Source organism: Mesocricetus auratus, unplaced genomic scaffold (assembly GCF_017639785.1).
Source record: "Mesocricetus auratus isolate SY011 unplaced genomic scaffold, BCM_Maur_2.0 Super-Scaffold_4256, whole genome shotgun sequence".
Taxonomy (NCBI): domain Eukaryota; kingdom Metazoa; phylum Chordata; class Mammalia; order Rodentia; family Cricetidae; genus Mesocricetus; species Mesocricetus auratus.
In genome coordinates this window covers 120,903,029-120,917,355 of record NW_024429182.1, presented here as the reverse complement: position 1 = coordinate 120,917,355, position 14,327 = coordinate 120,903,029, and the positions used below count along the sequence as shown (strand labels likewise).

At 44.9% G+C, this 14,327-nt stretch overlaps 1 pseudogene; it reads right to left on the bottom strand.

Moving 5' to 3' along the window:
- Window positions 1-3,441: 3,441 nt before the first annotated feature.
- LOC101844136 lies at window positions 3,442-9,607 on the bottom strand (annotated as a pseudogene).
- Between the last annotated feature and the right edge of the window lie 4,720 nt (window positions 9,608-14,327).

The following is a 14,327-nucleotide window of genomic DNA, read 5'->3' as shown; positions in this document are numbered from 1 at the left end:
CACAAGCTATTGTAATGAGCTTATCTCATTACAGAAACTTTCTCAGTCAGAAGCAGCGGAGACCAGGGCCAGGCACACGATAAGCACTTACCAATTACCAAGTGAATGAAGTGTGTTCTGTGTGGAGGGTGGGAGTGGGAGGTCATCAAGCAACCTTGTTTGGGAAGATGCTCCATGACCTTGGCTCACACAAATATCTCACCAAGAGGGGGGGGGTAGGAGGCCTCCCTCTCTTTCTGCCCTCGCTTTATGAATCTATACATCAACAAGGGTGATTTTGTTTCTAAGGCAACAAAATTTTGTTTTCAGTAACAAAAGCATTTCTCCCTGGATTCATTTGCCTTTGTCCAGTAATGACACAGACAACTCAAACTGTGTTTCGAGTAGCACTTTGCAAGAGCTAGCTCGCCATTCTTAAAAAAAAGAATGTTATTATCTTTATATTGGTCCCAAGGTCTACCATGTTCATCTTGTTTTGAAGTGGACACAACCTGTTTCCAATTAGGAAGAACACAACCTTGTCCCCTCCCGTCTTCTGACTGGGTCTCATGTCCACCTAAATCGTTACATTCATGGCCCTAGGCTGCAAGTAAGAATCAAGTTAAAGAGTGCCTGAGAAATCTGCTTAGACAGAAAAATCAATGGGAGAGTGGGAAAAAAGCAAGACTGATTTCAAACTACAAATTACCTAACTTAGGCAGAGAGCACACATGGCTTCCTCCTTTAAAGACTCTGAAGGTGGAAATTTGCAGTGTTAATTCAATAGTTGAAAGAAATGACAATACTGATTATGTGGGAAATTTCTCCCTGTGTAATGGCTGGGAGACCACACCCAGACAAGTACAGTAATCATGCTTTATGCCATCTTTGTCTTCCTTCTGTCAGTCTTCTCTTTTGTTTCCTCCTTTCCCACGTCTCTCTCTTCTGCTGTTATCCCACCATTGTGGGATCTTGGGGCCAAACTCAGGTCATCAGGCTTTCCCAATAGGCACCTTTACCCACAGAGTCATCCCAACAGCCCAAACATCTCTCCTCTTGTCATTAACAACACATATAATAAGTACTTATGAACTATAGCCCTCCACTGTTCTGGAGCTCACCCAAACCCGTTACTTCTACTTAATTTTGTGTTTTCTAATTATTTTATTAGTGCTAGTACCATAGGAGTTCTGAGTGATCAACCCAACACATATCTAAACCGTGTCAAATGTGTAATCCCTGCTCAAGGAGAAGTGTATGGAGCAATCAAGGGTCAGGTGGGTCACATGAGTTGACTAAAGAAAGTCTGCGATTTTGATCAGGAAGGGGGATTTGGGTAGCCAGGATGCTGTAGGTGGGGCAAGCAGTGTTTGGGGTATGTCTTAAGTAGGTGGGAAACAGAATGAGAGAGGACAAGGCAGTGTCCCTGTAAGGTACTCCTTGTGGTCAGGAGTTGGCACACTTGTATACCTGGTGTTGCACATAGTGTCTTGGTGTGGTTTCTCAGGAGTCTACCAAACAACAGTAAAAAAATCAGTGCTTGTGAAATCTTCAATATAAAGCAGACTACAGATGATTTCCTCAGGAAAACTTATTTCCATCTGTAGCTGCATCAATTAAACATTGAACAGCAGTTGTGTTTTCTTTGAAATTTTTTATGGGTTTTACCAAAAATTGAGGAATGCATTGTATACACAATAATACACACAGCTGGAATGGTGACCCGTACCCTTCACCACAGCAGCTGGGAGGCTGAGACAGGATGATTGCAAGCTAGAGGTAGCCTGGGTGACATAAAGAGACTCTCTCAAAAACAAAAGCCAAAAAAGTACATTAGTAGACAACAGCTGTGAACTCCGAATGAACTAGCAGAGAGGAGAGGTGGGGGTGGTACAGAGAGAATGCCCTGCTCTTGGCATTTGGGATCCCAATGTCAATACCCAGGCCAAAGATGCACAGTCAGGAAGGTTGATAGTGCACACCACACACACCTCTTCCAGAACACAAGTCACTCAGTTCTCCAGTGTTTTCACAGTCTAAGACATCTCTAGAACTTATTGCGTGGGCCATACTGTGGTTTCTTGACAAAGAACATTCAAGACTAGATTTAAGAGACTCCCAAGCTCAGCTCCATCCTTGGGAATACGAAGCGATGAGATGAGAAGAATGGAGAGAATTGGATTCTCTCAGCTCCAATGCTCTCCAAATCTGTCCCCACAATTTAATTGGGTACTGATTGGCATTTGTGACACATATCTACACATTCTTCAGAGACATTTGGAAGTGTAGGTATCTTAATCAGGCCCCAGCAGATCTGTGACTCTGAGCATCACAACTCTGAGTCCAGAGTCCATGAAAGAAACACACACTGGATTTGGGACCTGAGTCAGCAAAAGAAACACTTTATCCCTGGACCCAGAGCCAGCGAAAAACACCCTGACTCCAAAACCAGAGCCAAAGGAACATGCTTTGCCTTTAGAATCAGAACCTGTTGAAGAAATTCACCATGGCCCTACAATTGGAGCCTAAAAGCTAAAAAGGACCGAAGAAGAAACAGCTGGGCCCCGAAATCAAAACCATCTCTGTCCGTGGCACAAAACCAACCAATCCCTGAGCAGGAAAAATCAACCAATCCCTGAGCAGGGAAGTAGTAACCTCTAGTCTGGAAGCATGACCTTTTCCAGACCTCAGAGTATGGAATTAGTAACCTCAAGCCTAGAGATGTGCCGTGATCTTTTCTGGAACTTAGCCCAGAGTGGACAGCCAATCCAAAGCCTGTGGACTTGAAATTCCCCTTCCCCATTGGGCGGTCAATCCCAAGTATGTAAGCTTGGAAAGTCCCCTCACCCCACTTGGGGTCTCTTCTGCTCTGCTCCTGCTGCTGCTGCTGGATAGAGAAGCCTGAGTTAGCTTGCAATAAAGACTCTTTGCTTCTGCATTAGATTTGGTGGTAATTTGGGGATCCGGACTTTGGGTATAACATTATTGATGTGCAGAGATGCCATGGCCATGGCAACTCCTATAAAAGAAAGGATTTAAGTGGGGCTTGCTCATAGTTCAGAGGCTTAGTCCATTATCATCATGGCAGGGAGCATGGCAGCATGCAGGCAATCAAGGCACCAGAGAGAGAGCTGATGGTTCTACATCCTGATCTGTAGGCAGCAGGAAGAGAGATAGCCTGGGTTGAGCATTTGAAACCACAAAGCCTGTCTCCAAATAACACATTTCCTTTAACAAGGCCACACTGGGTAATAGTGCATCCAAATCTATAACCCCTGACGGTGTATGTGTGTGTGTGTGTGTGTGTGTGTGATTCTGTGTGCCTCTCCCCCTTTCTGTATTTAGCATTGTTCCTACTTATCCTTTGTTTTTGCTGCCCCTCCCCTCTTCTGCGCCCCTCGCAGGCTGCCTAATATCACAGAGATGCTCTCTAATAAAACTGTGCTTAAGAAACAGAATAACCTAATAGATTTTCTGATCCTCATAGTATGTCTCTCCACCGACACAGTAAGCTGTGTTGAAGAAGTATAACAACAGGAATACTGAGCAAAGCAGCTCCTGGTTGGGTTGTCTGGTCCCAGAGATCAAGGCCAGAGAAGTCTCACGCTGAACCAGGACAGGAAAGTTTTATAGACCACAGATGAGGGGTGATGACATTTCCGCCACAAGTTAGCTGGGTTATGTGCCCGAGTATGGTCAAAAGCTGAGCGCTTAGGGGCAGCTGATGGCTTCAGCTTCAGGGGAGGAAGCTACAATAGCTCCAAGAATGTGGGACTGGGCTTTTTAGCACCTTTTCTTTATTGTTCAGAGATTCTCTGAGCAGGCAGGGGTTTGGAAAGAGAGAGGGAGAGAGAGAGGGAGAGAGACAGAGAGAGAGAGACAGAGAGAGAGACAGAGAGACAGAGACAGAGAGAGACGGAGGGAGGGAGGGAGAGAGAGAGAAAGAGAGAGAGAGAGAGAGAAAGAGAGAGAAAGAGAAGAGGTAGAGAGAGAGAGAGAGAGAGAGAGAGAGAGAGAGAGAGAGAGAGAGAGAGAGAGAGAGAGAGAGAGAGAGAGAGAGAGAGAGAGAGAGGCTTCCTGCAGGGGCAGGCTGGAGGCTACAACTGAACACCAGCCGAGGCTGCATGAAGCCTAAACTTTTTTTTTTCTTTGAAATGAAGGTAAATTCATTGAAACTGATTTTGGGACAGGTAAGAGGACAGCTAGTGTTTACCCACCAACAACTGTGGGAAGTAGCTAGCCCCTGGCTGGGTGGGAGCGGGTGTCGACCTACAGTTCCTCTCTGAGCCTAACTTTTTTCTTTTCCTTCTGATTCTTGTGGACCACATCCGGTCCTTCCACCTGCGCGTGGCAGGCACACAGTCGCTCGGCGCCTTTAAACTCACAAGGCCATAGCCCTTGCAATTTTCTTGGGTCGCCTTAGCCTTAAGGATGGGAAATGACTGAAGGCACATACCAAGATGATATCACTCACCTCATTGTCCCCTCCTCAATCCTTCCCTCCCCTAAGATCCGGAAGTCGTTGGCATCCCACTCCAGTAGGCGGGTGTCCCCCCTCCCCCCAGCTTCTCCCTGCTGCCGTTTAAATGTAGCGGTTCACTTCCTCTGACCTGCCTTTCTTCTTGGGGCCTCTAAGGGCCATAAAGGCCAGGAGGTGGTTATGGTTGAGGTGGGTGGGGTCGTGGATACAGGGACAGGAGCTCCGGAATTCGCAGTGGAGGCAGCAGGCCCTGTTCCACCTCCGGTGGGAGGAGCAAAGGACTCAGGCTCAGGCAAGGGCCTGGCTAGGGCGTCAGGAGGCTGGGACCAATGACTACAGAGACATTTGGGGTCCCTCCTGCTCCCACAGCCTAGCTGCAGCGGCCACTACTGTCTCTTCCTTCTCCTTTACGCCTAACCCAAGGCCTAGGCCAGGTTCTCGAGAAGCCGCTGGTTCTTCCAGGGGAGGACTCAGAGCAGCCCTTGAACCCAGGGGTGGTCCATGGGCCCGAGCCGTGGACAAAGGCTAGATGAAGGATAGGGGCCTTCTGAGGGGCCCACAGCTGCTCGCCTCAAGAACATGGCTTCTCAAGTCTCAGGGCTGTCCAGGTGACTGTGATCAGCGGAGCCAAAGCCAACTGGACCCACAAAAGGAGGGCCTCCACCATGGGAGGAACTACTGTGACCGCAGCACCTGCCTGGGTATCCGGGGTCTGTTGGATTTGCTGGTACGTGTTTGGTGGCGATATTTGGGCAGATCACAGGGGCTGCTGGGACCTGCATGGCCTCTACCATGGACACCGCAGGCACAGCAGTTGGGATTCCGGTAACCGGAGCTCCCAGTACCTTCTGCTTAAACAGGGTCACCTCGGCATCCATTTCTTTCAAGGATTCCTCATTTGTCTTGCCTGTGGGGCCAACACCAGGCCCCAGAACCACAGGGCCTCTCACCACAGGAGTCGGGAGTCACCCGGCTCCAACCATTGCTTCTCTCAGCCCCTGATGAGGGTTCTACCGTTCATCTTGACCTCTTTTACTCACGAACACTTAATATTTCTAAGTGTCTTTTACAAAGGTGTAAAATGGAGAGCAAAGCCTTGTAGTAACTTGGTTTGAGGCCTGGCACCTGTAACTAAATCAATGATATCTGTATAAACTCTAGCTCTGATTGCACCTTAATGTGGTCCACACTGATCTCCCAATGACCATTTTGGACCGCAGGTGTCCTAGTTTACTTCTTGTTGCTGTGCTAAGATACTGACCTAAACCAGCTTGGGGTAGAAAGGGGTTTGTTGGGCTTGCAGGTTACATACAGTCAATATTTGAAAGATGCTGCAGCAGGAACCCTAACCCTAACCCTAACCCTAGCCCAGACAGAGCCAGGAACTGAAGCAAAGACTATGGAGGAGTTCTGCTTACTGGCTCCCTTTACATGACTTGTTCAGCCTTCTTCCTTGTATAACCCAGGACCATTTGCCTAGATGTGGCATCTTCCTCAGTTTACATCAGTCATTAATCAAGATGCCCTACAGCATTCACAGGTCAAGCCAATGAAGGCAATTACTCAACTGAGGGTCCCTCTTCCCTGGGGATTCAAAGTTTGTGTCAAATTGACAAAAGTAGCAGAACATGGCTTGACATTTGGGTTTTTCATGAGACATTTCTCCTGGCTTATGGATGCCATGTCCTTCAGTGGTGAATCTTGTTTCTCTGTCTTCTCCAGGCATCTAGGCAAAACGCTTACACAGTCATGTTCTGGAACAATCAAGTATTAATTATAATTAGATGACATAATGACATTACTCCTAGAGACCACTACAAGCTGGGTAAAATTATTCTACCCAGATTATATCTCTGTGTCTGCCACTACACAGACATATTAATCTGTCAACATTGTCTGCCCCCCCCCCCCTGCCAAGGTGTCCCAAGACTTGGGATTGGTAGCCAGTTGTCTGAATCATGTTTCTCTCTCCTTCTCCAGGTCAGATGATGCCAGCCTCAGTCTAACACATGGTGAACTTCGCAGCCACTGTGCAGGGGCTCAGGAAGACAAAAGACGAACTTGGTTTTGGGAATGAGCTTGTTGAAAGTTACTGTTTCCAGGAAAGGGTGCCCTTATTCTATAGTTTTCTGCCACTTTGAAGAACAGAGAGGAGCAGGATGCCCAGGAGAAGGGAGGAAGTAAGGGAATAGAATGGTGTGGAACATGGTGGCAGCCATATTGTGGGATCTGGGGAGGGGAAGATGGGAAAGCTGTGGCCAGATGATGTAAGTCAGCAGTCACGTGACTCCCATGAGCTTTTTATCTCTGGAGGAAAGCTTTTAAAAATGCAGTACAGACAGAGACTCACCTGACAATGAGGGAGCCTAGTGGGACTGACCTAGACACTCTGTAGGTATGTTATAGTTGTGTAGGTTGGTCCTGTTATGGGACTTGAAGCCCAATCCTAATTGTGTTTTTCAGTAAAAGCCTGGAGTCAGATACTGAGGTAAATGCTGAAAGATCAGAGAAACAAAAGAGCAGCCACAGTCATTTCTTACCTCTTCGAATTCTCAGACCAAAAGGGCCAAATCCTATGTATTCCCCATTTATTACTTCCTATCTCTGTCCCATGTTGTTACTTCCTGTCTTCTCTCTGCACAAACTTCCAGTTCTCTATGGTTAACTAGTGGCTAGCCCTGCCCTCTGATCTCCAGGTAAGCTTTATTTGTCAGAACACAAACAAAATATCACATTTCCCCCTTTTGGTCTAAATAAAAAGCAAAGGTTTTAACTAACAGAAAACCTATATACAATAAGTACAATAGCTATATGCAAATATATACAGGCAATAATTTCATTAACAATGTTCAGTCCATTAACACCTGACAAATTCAGAGAAAATGCTTCGATTATCCCTGCTTCACAGAAAGTCTGTCAGATATGCCTGGCCTGTAGGCTAGAGTTGGATATCCCAATGTTACAGAGGAACTTTGGGTAACTGTCCAGGAAGCTTGAGGTCCCTGTCATTAGGTAACATTTGACCCTTCTAGGGTCTTTGATGGAGTTAAAGACTAGATAGTGATGGTCTTCCTTAGTTATGATAAAAGGCAAATTTGATAAAAAAACTTCAGACTCCCAAAGATAAGGTAGATTATAAAATATTTTCTTTAATTTTGCCAAATACAAATGGACTGGATGTTGTAACCATAGTTCTTACTTGATAACTGTTTGTGCTGCATATAAATTTGATATGTTAAATTTAAAACTTCCTTTTTAATTAGACAAAAAGGGGAAATTATGTGGAATAACTCTTTTGTATGCTATAAAGATTTGTCACTCAAATTGGTTTAATAAAATGCTGATTGGCAGTAGTCAGGCAAGAAGTCCAGGTGGGGTGACCAAACTAAGGTTGTTGGGAAGGAGAAGGGTAGAATCAGGAGACACTGGCCAAATACAGAGAGAGCAAGATGGGCATGCCATGCTGAGAAAAGGAACCACCACGTGGCAGAGTACAAATAAAGAATATGGGTTAAGTTTAAGAGATAGTTAATAATAAGCCTGAGCTATTGGTCCAGCATTTATAAGTAATAGGCCTCTGTATTTGGGAAGTGACTGCCGGGTATTTGGGACCAAGCAGATCCAAGACAGGAAACTTATGCCTACAGAGACTCATAACAGTGGGAGCAGGGACTGTCCCTGACTCTTTTACAGGCCTTTGGGACCCTGCTCCTCATACTGGGTCACCTTGCCCAGCTTTAATACATAGGGAGGTACTTAGTCATACTGCAACTTGATTTCCCATGGTTTTGTCAATACTCATGGGAGACCTACTCTTTCCTAAACAGAAACAGAGGAGGAGGGGATTAGGGGGTAGGAAGAGAGGGGTTGAGGGGGAGGGACTGGGAGGAGATGAGGGAGGGAAAACTTTGGTCAGGGTATAAAATAAAGAATTGTTTCAAAGAAACACAAAAATGCATCTGTGGGCGTTTTATTTGGCATTCTTGCCTTGGTTGAAATTTTAACTAATATCTGCCTGGATTCTACTGCCATCCCTTGGATCCAAGAGCCCTGAAAGTACCAAAATAGGCAGATGCTTATGCTCCTTGTAGAAAATACTTAGTATTTGCATACAGCCTACACAAACCCTCCCACATACTCTAAACTATCTTCTAACACTATGTAAATGCTATGCAAATAATTTCATACTATATTATTTAGAGAACAACAAGCAAAATGCACAGAGACAAGGGTTTTTTTTTTCAGTTTATTTATTTTTTTTAAGCTGAGCTTGGTTGACAGCACAGATATGGAACCTGTAGGCATGGAGGGATGACTGCATCTTCTTTGGAACTGATTAAGGGACAAAGTATTCACTAGGCACTTCTACCATGTGCATGGTGTCCTGTGATCCCAAGGTTGTCGGCTCTGCTAGCTCCTGCTGTCATTCTCTAGTGAGGGTGGACAGACAAGTGCTCAGAGTCCGAGTGTGAGGGGATCCACCTTCTAGAGTGTTGCTGGCAGTCTTCTTGTCCCACCAGGTCCCACCACCACTTCTCAGCCCCAGATAAACACACAGATGCTATGTTAATTATTAAACTGTTAGCCAATGACCATTGGCTAGCTCTGTCTTAATTATTAACCCATTTCTATAAATCTATGTATTCTACATGATCTCGGCTTGCCAGAGAATGCCTGGACCTGTTACTCCTTTGTGGTCTACATGGCTACTGTTATGGCGGGCTCCCTCTGCCTACCTTTCCCAGAATTCTCCTAGTCTCCTAGTCTCACCTATCTTCCTGCCTCATTGGCCAGTGTTTTATTCGTCAACCAATAAGAGAAACATATATGCAGAAGGACATCCCCCATCACTAGAGCATCTCTCTGTTAAAATGTGCTTCCTTCCCATTGGTCATCTGCTATGGCAGTCTGGATATGCGATCCTCCCACCCATTTGTTTGGTGTTTGATCTTTAGGTGTCAGTGTTGTTTTAAGAGATTATGGACCCTTTGGGACTTGTGGCCTTGAAAACAGACCTGGGACATTGCAGGTGGGCCTGGAATGTTATATTCTTCTCTATTTCCAGCCCAGCGTTCTCTGCTTCTTGATCTACCAAGAGTGAGTTACCTCACCTCCACTCACCCCTTCTACTGTCATGAACTCTGTCATGCCTTCTCTGCCATGATAGATTAAAATTATGAGCCAAAAGAAACTTTTGTTAGGTTGTTGCAGATATTTTGTCACAGTGACAAGATAAGAAACTTGCATACCCACCTAAGGGTCAACATCTCGATGTGGGCCTCCTCTAGGTTGTATGGGTTTAGGTGCTTGGGGAGTGCAGAGGGATCCCTCCAACTCAGAGTGAACTTTCTGACTGATCATTTCCATTATGCTCCACTGAGGCATAGTGTGCTATGCTAGAGGGACAGACAAGCATCAGCTGTCAGGGGCATTTCATTCCAGGTTATCAGATGGGCTCTATTTTTGGGCCCCTCCATCACTTCATCTTACACTGTGGAACCCAGAGTCTCTCATATGTTCAGATCCCAGCTGTCACTGTAGTACATTTTCAACAATGCTTATTGTGTACCCAAAATCCAGGGGAGAAAGAGAAACACTTTGGAGTTGGTAACATTGAAATGCGGGTGATGAGCTATGTGATTGGGATCTGCACAGACTTCTACCAAGTGACACAAATGGTCAGTTGGACATTTGTAGAGATTCCTTGGGATATTTTAGGTCCAATTCAGGACAGTAATGGGAAGGGGAGAAAGGGGTAAAGATTGACCCAGGTATTAGACATAATGGAAAGTCAGAATCGTGTGTGGAAGCAAAGTGCTCAGACCACAGTGTCCTGGCACTATCAGGCATACTGGGAAGGAGAAAAGAAGATTCTGGAAGCCTGAGCAAGGGTTGGGCTGGGGTTCTGGGGCAGGGGAGATAGACGCCTTATAGGTAGGAAAACAGCAGTATCAGCTAAGATGGGAGTCATCAGCACATGTGACTCCTGAGGTACTGACATGATTCTAGATGTGTCCTCTGGAAACTCTGCCTACTCACTCGTTTTCTAAGTGCTCACCGCTTTTGGGAGGATGCCATTTACATTGGCTCCGAACACAATTTCTCCTAGCTACTACTTTTAAGATCTTAGTGATCGTGTTAGATATTCTACTCAGTTCCAGACCACCTTTTCTGTCTGTAGCTGGACCATTGGGGTTTTGTTGTCCATGGTGAACTGTCACAGAATGGCTGTTCCTTTCTGTTGACTGAACACACTACATTCCTATGTTTGGTGATGCTGTAAGGGCTGATCATATTCCCATGACAGTCTCCAGCAATTCGCTAGTGCTACACAATAAGGGAATGCCAGAGAGATGTTGCCGAGGAGTCAGAGCTCTTTTTATGAAAGCAAGAGGACCTTAGTTTAAATCCCCAGCACCTGTGTAAAAGTCAGACCTTGTCCCATGTGCGTATAAGCCCAGCATTTGGGGCTGGAGGCAGATAGATCCCTGGGACTCACTGCCAGTTTTAGCCAAAATTGTGAGCTTCAGGATCAGTGAGAGACCCTGTCTTACAGGAGAAAAAAAATAGTGGGTATCAATAGAAGATGCCCACTATCCTCCTCTGGCTTCTGCATGTACACATAGCAGTGTGTACATCTGCAGAAACATGCACATGTATAACACACACACACACACACACACACACACACACACACCATACAAGAACCTCCAGAATATTTTGATATGCCCTGCTGTAGAAGGAGGCAGTACCCTGATTCCGAATTTCAGTGCTCCAGTGAGCCAGTATAAATTGAGGGATATTGATGAGAAATAGTGTCTTTTTGTTTAAAAACTTTGAGCTGCCTCAGGCAAGGTGACTCATGAATCACTGCAAAAGCCTAGCATCTTGTCATTGAACTTGCACTGCATTTTGCTTTTGAGATATAAGTGTAAATGGACAGGCCTCTAGCTTCCAAATGTGTGACACACCGGTGGCCCAGGCAGGGACTTCTTTCAAGATGTAGTGTCTCGAACTTAATTCTACCTTTCAAAAATCTTCAGCGCCGTTTTCCACATGTCTTTTTGTTTGTTTGTTTTTGCATCCCCATCAAAGTTCCTCCAGTTCCTCCCCACCCCCCCATCTACTCCTCTTCCTCTGTTTCTCTTCAAATATGGATGGGCCTCCCATGGATATCAGTTAGCCATGGTATATCAAGTTGTGATGACAATAGGTAGGTACCTCCTCTTCTATTAAGTCTGCATGAGGCAATCTGGTAGGAGGAATAAGTCCCAAGAGTAGGCAACAGAGTCAGAGACAGTCACTGTTCTCACTGTTAGAAGTCTCAGAAGAAGACCACATTACACAACTGTCACATATATGCTGAGTGCCTAGGTCAGTCCCAAGCAGGCTCCCTGGTTGTCAGTTCAGTCTCTGTGAGCCCTGATGAGCCCATATTAGTTGGTTCTGTGGGTTTTCTTGTGGTGTTCTTGACCCCTCTGGTTCCTACACGGTTTTTGCTTGATCTCTGTATGATGGGGGAAGGTATAATTCTAGAACACCTGTAAAGTGACCAGTACAATCATCCCTGTTTCCTACATGTGTACCAAGACTCAGGGAGAGTCTCTCCCAATCCACACACTCATGTCTGGTGGAGTTTGCAGCTCAGGCTTTTCTTTCTCGATTTCCAGGCACGGTGCTGTCTTGCCAGATGCAAATGATTAAAGAGCCAATGATTTATTTGCAAGTAACAAGGGATTCTAAAAATAGCCTCAGCACTGTTTCACTAATTTGAAAGAGTAAAGGAACTGAGTCAAATAGGACTGGAAAACATGAGAAGTCTCATATCAATTTCCACCTACTTTGGTAATAATAATGGATGCCACATTTATACACTAATTAAAAAGACTTGAGATTTGGTACAAAATCAAAATGACACACGGACTTGGCTTCCAAATGAGATACTCATGGTTAACCAAGATTTTGCAAGACTGATTAAATGAAAGAAATGAATGTAAGTGTCAAAGGCTGTGCTAGGAATGGTTGACCATGATGACCTCACAGAGCTGCTGGGCTGGGTGGAGAGAAGGTGTTGATGGATGTCTGGACTTACCTGATGTCAGCTGGCTTTTTACCAAAGGGAGCATGGTGTTTTAATGTGTTAGCTACAATAATGGTCTGAAAATGCAGCAACCTACAAATTTGATGAAGACTTGTTTGTCAAAAAGTATGACTTGCAAAAGGATAAAGGGAATGGTAGTGTAATAAGACCCAGTCACCTTTCCCAGCTTTGATATTTGTAAATATCATGCCATTTAAAACATATTATACACATAAGAAATATTTAGCAACCACCCATCTGTCCATTCATCCACTCATCAATCCATCTATTTTCTATCAATCTTGAAAGAGGGTTGGGTGCTATAAGGGAAATTCCAAACATCAAGTTACTCACTTCAGAATACATCTGTATATACCTCTGGCAGTTAAAAATTAAACAGCTTGAGATCTGGGGGTGTAGGGCAGTTAGTAGAGTGTTTGCTTAGCATGCAGCAAGCCCTGCTCATAACAGTGAAGGCCTGTTTCCAACACTAAGGAGGTAGAAGCTGGAGGGTCAGAAGTGCAAGTTTGTCTTTGGCTACAGAGCAAATTTGAGGACAGCCTGGGGTTCATGAGACTCTGTCTAAACACATAGAAGAAATAAAAAGTAAAGGAAGGGATGAAGATAGGAAGGAAGGAAAATTGGAAGGAAGGAAGGGAGGAAGGAAGAAAGAATGGAAGAAAGGAAGAAAGAATGGAAGGGAGGAAGGAAGGAAGGAAGATTGGAAGGAAGGAAGGAAGGGAGGAAGGAAGGAAGAAAGAATGGAAGGAAGGAAGGGAGGGAGGAAGGAAGGAAGAATGGGAGGAAGGAAGGAAGAATGGGAGGAAGGAAGGCAGGAAGGAAGAATGGGAGGAAGGAAGGAAGGAAGGGAGGAAGGAAGAAAGAATAGAAGGAAAGAAAGAAGGAAGCAAGGGAGGAAGGAAGAAAGAATGGAAGGAAGGAAGGCAGGAAGGAAGAATGGGAGGAAGGAAGGAAGGAAGGGAGGAAGGAAGAAAGAATAGAAGGAAGCAAGGGAGGAAGGAAGAAAGAATGGAAGGAAGGAAGGAAGGAAGGGAAGAAGGAATGAAGGATGGGAGGAAGGAAGGAAGGAAGAATGGAAGGAAGGAAACAAACCACTGCATGGATTTGCACAAGCTCCAGGTTGAATGATCCGTGATTATCTCAGAACAGGGTTCTTCGTTTCAGATTCTTCAGACTAGAACATACTCGGTACATCATATTTGGCTGACACATCTCTATGCCTTCAATCTTTGGGACTTCCTATTCTCCTCTAAGAGAAGACAATTAGGGAGAGTGTCTTGATTAGATAGACCTTGGTATTTATACTTCATAGATGAAAATTTATGCTGTTTAGTTTTAATATTTTGAAAGATTCTGTTTCATAATGAACCACTTTCCAAGTCCTAATTCATGGACAACATTGAAATTCTGAGTAATGACCTTGAGATAATGACATGTGCCATACTCGATTGTTTCCTGCTGGGAACCAGTGCTTGGAAATCAGAACGACAGAGAGAAGGGTCTATTGTTGGGTTCATTTTATCTTGTTTTACACATCAGTCTAAAAAATCTTCATTTATTATTGCAATTCATTTTCAGCATGGAACAGACTTGGAAGAATTAGCAGGTAGATGGATATGGCAGTGCATACTCACATTTCCAACACTTGGGTAGGTAAAGTTCAGGAGGATCAAGAGTTCAAGACCAGACCCAGCTGTGTAGGTGTGTAGCCTGGGTGACATGAGTAAATGCTTAACAAAAAGAAGCTAGTAATTGCTTTAAGTGACC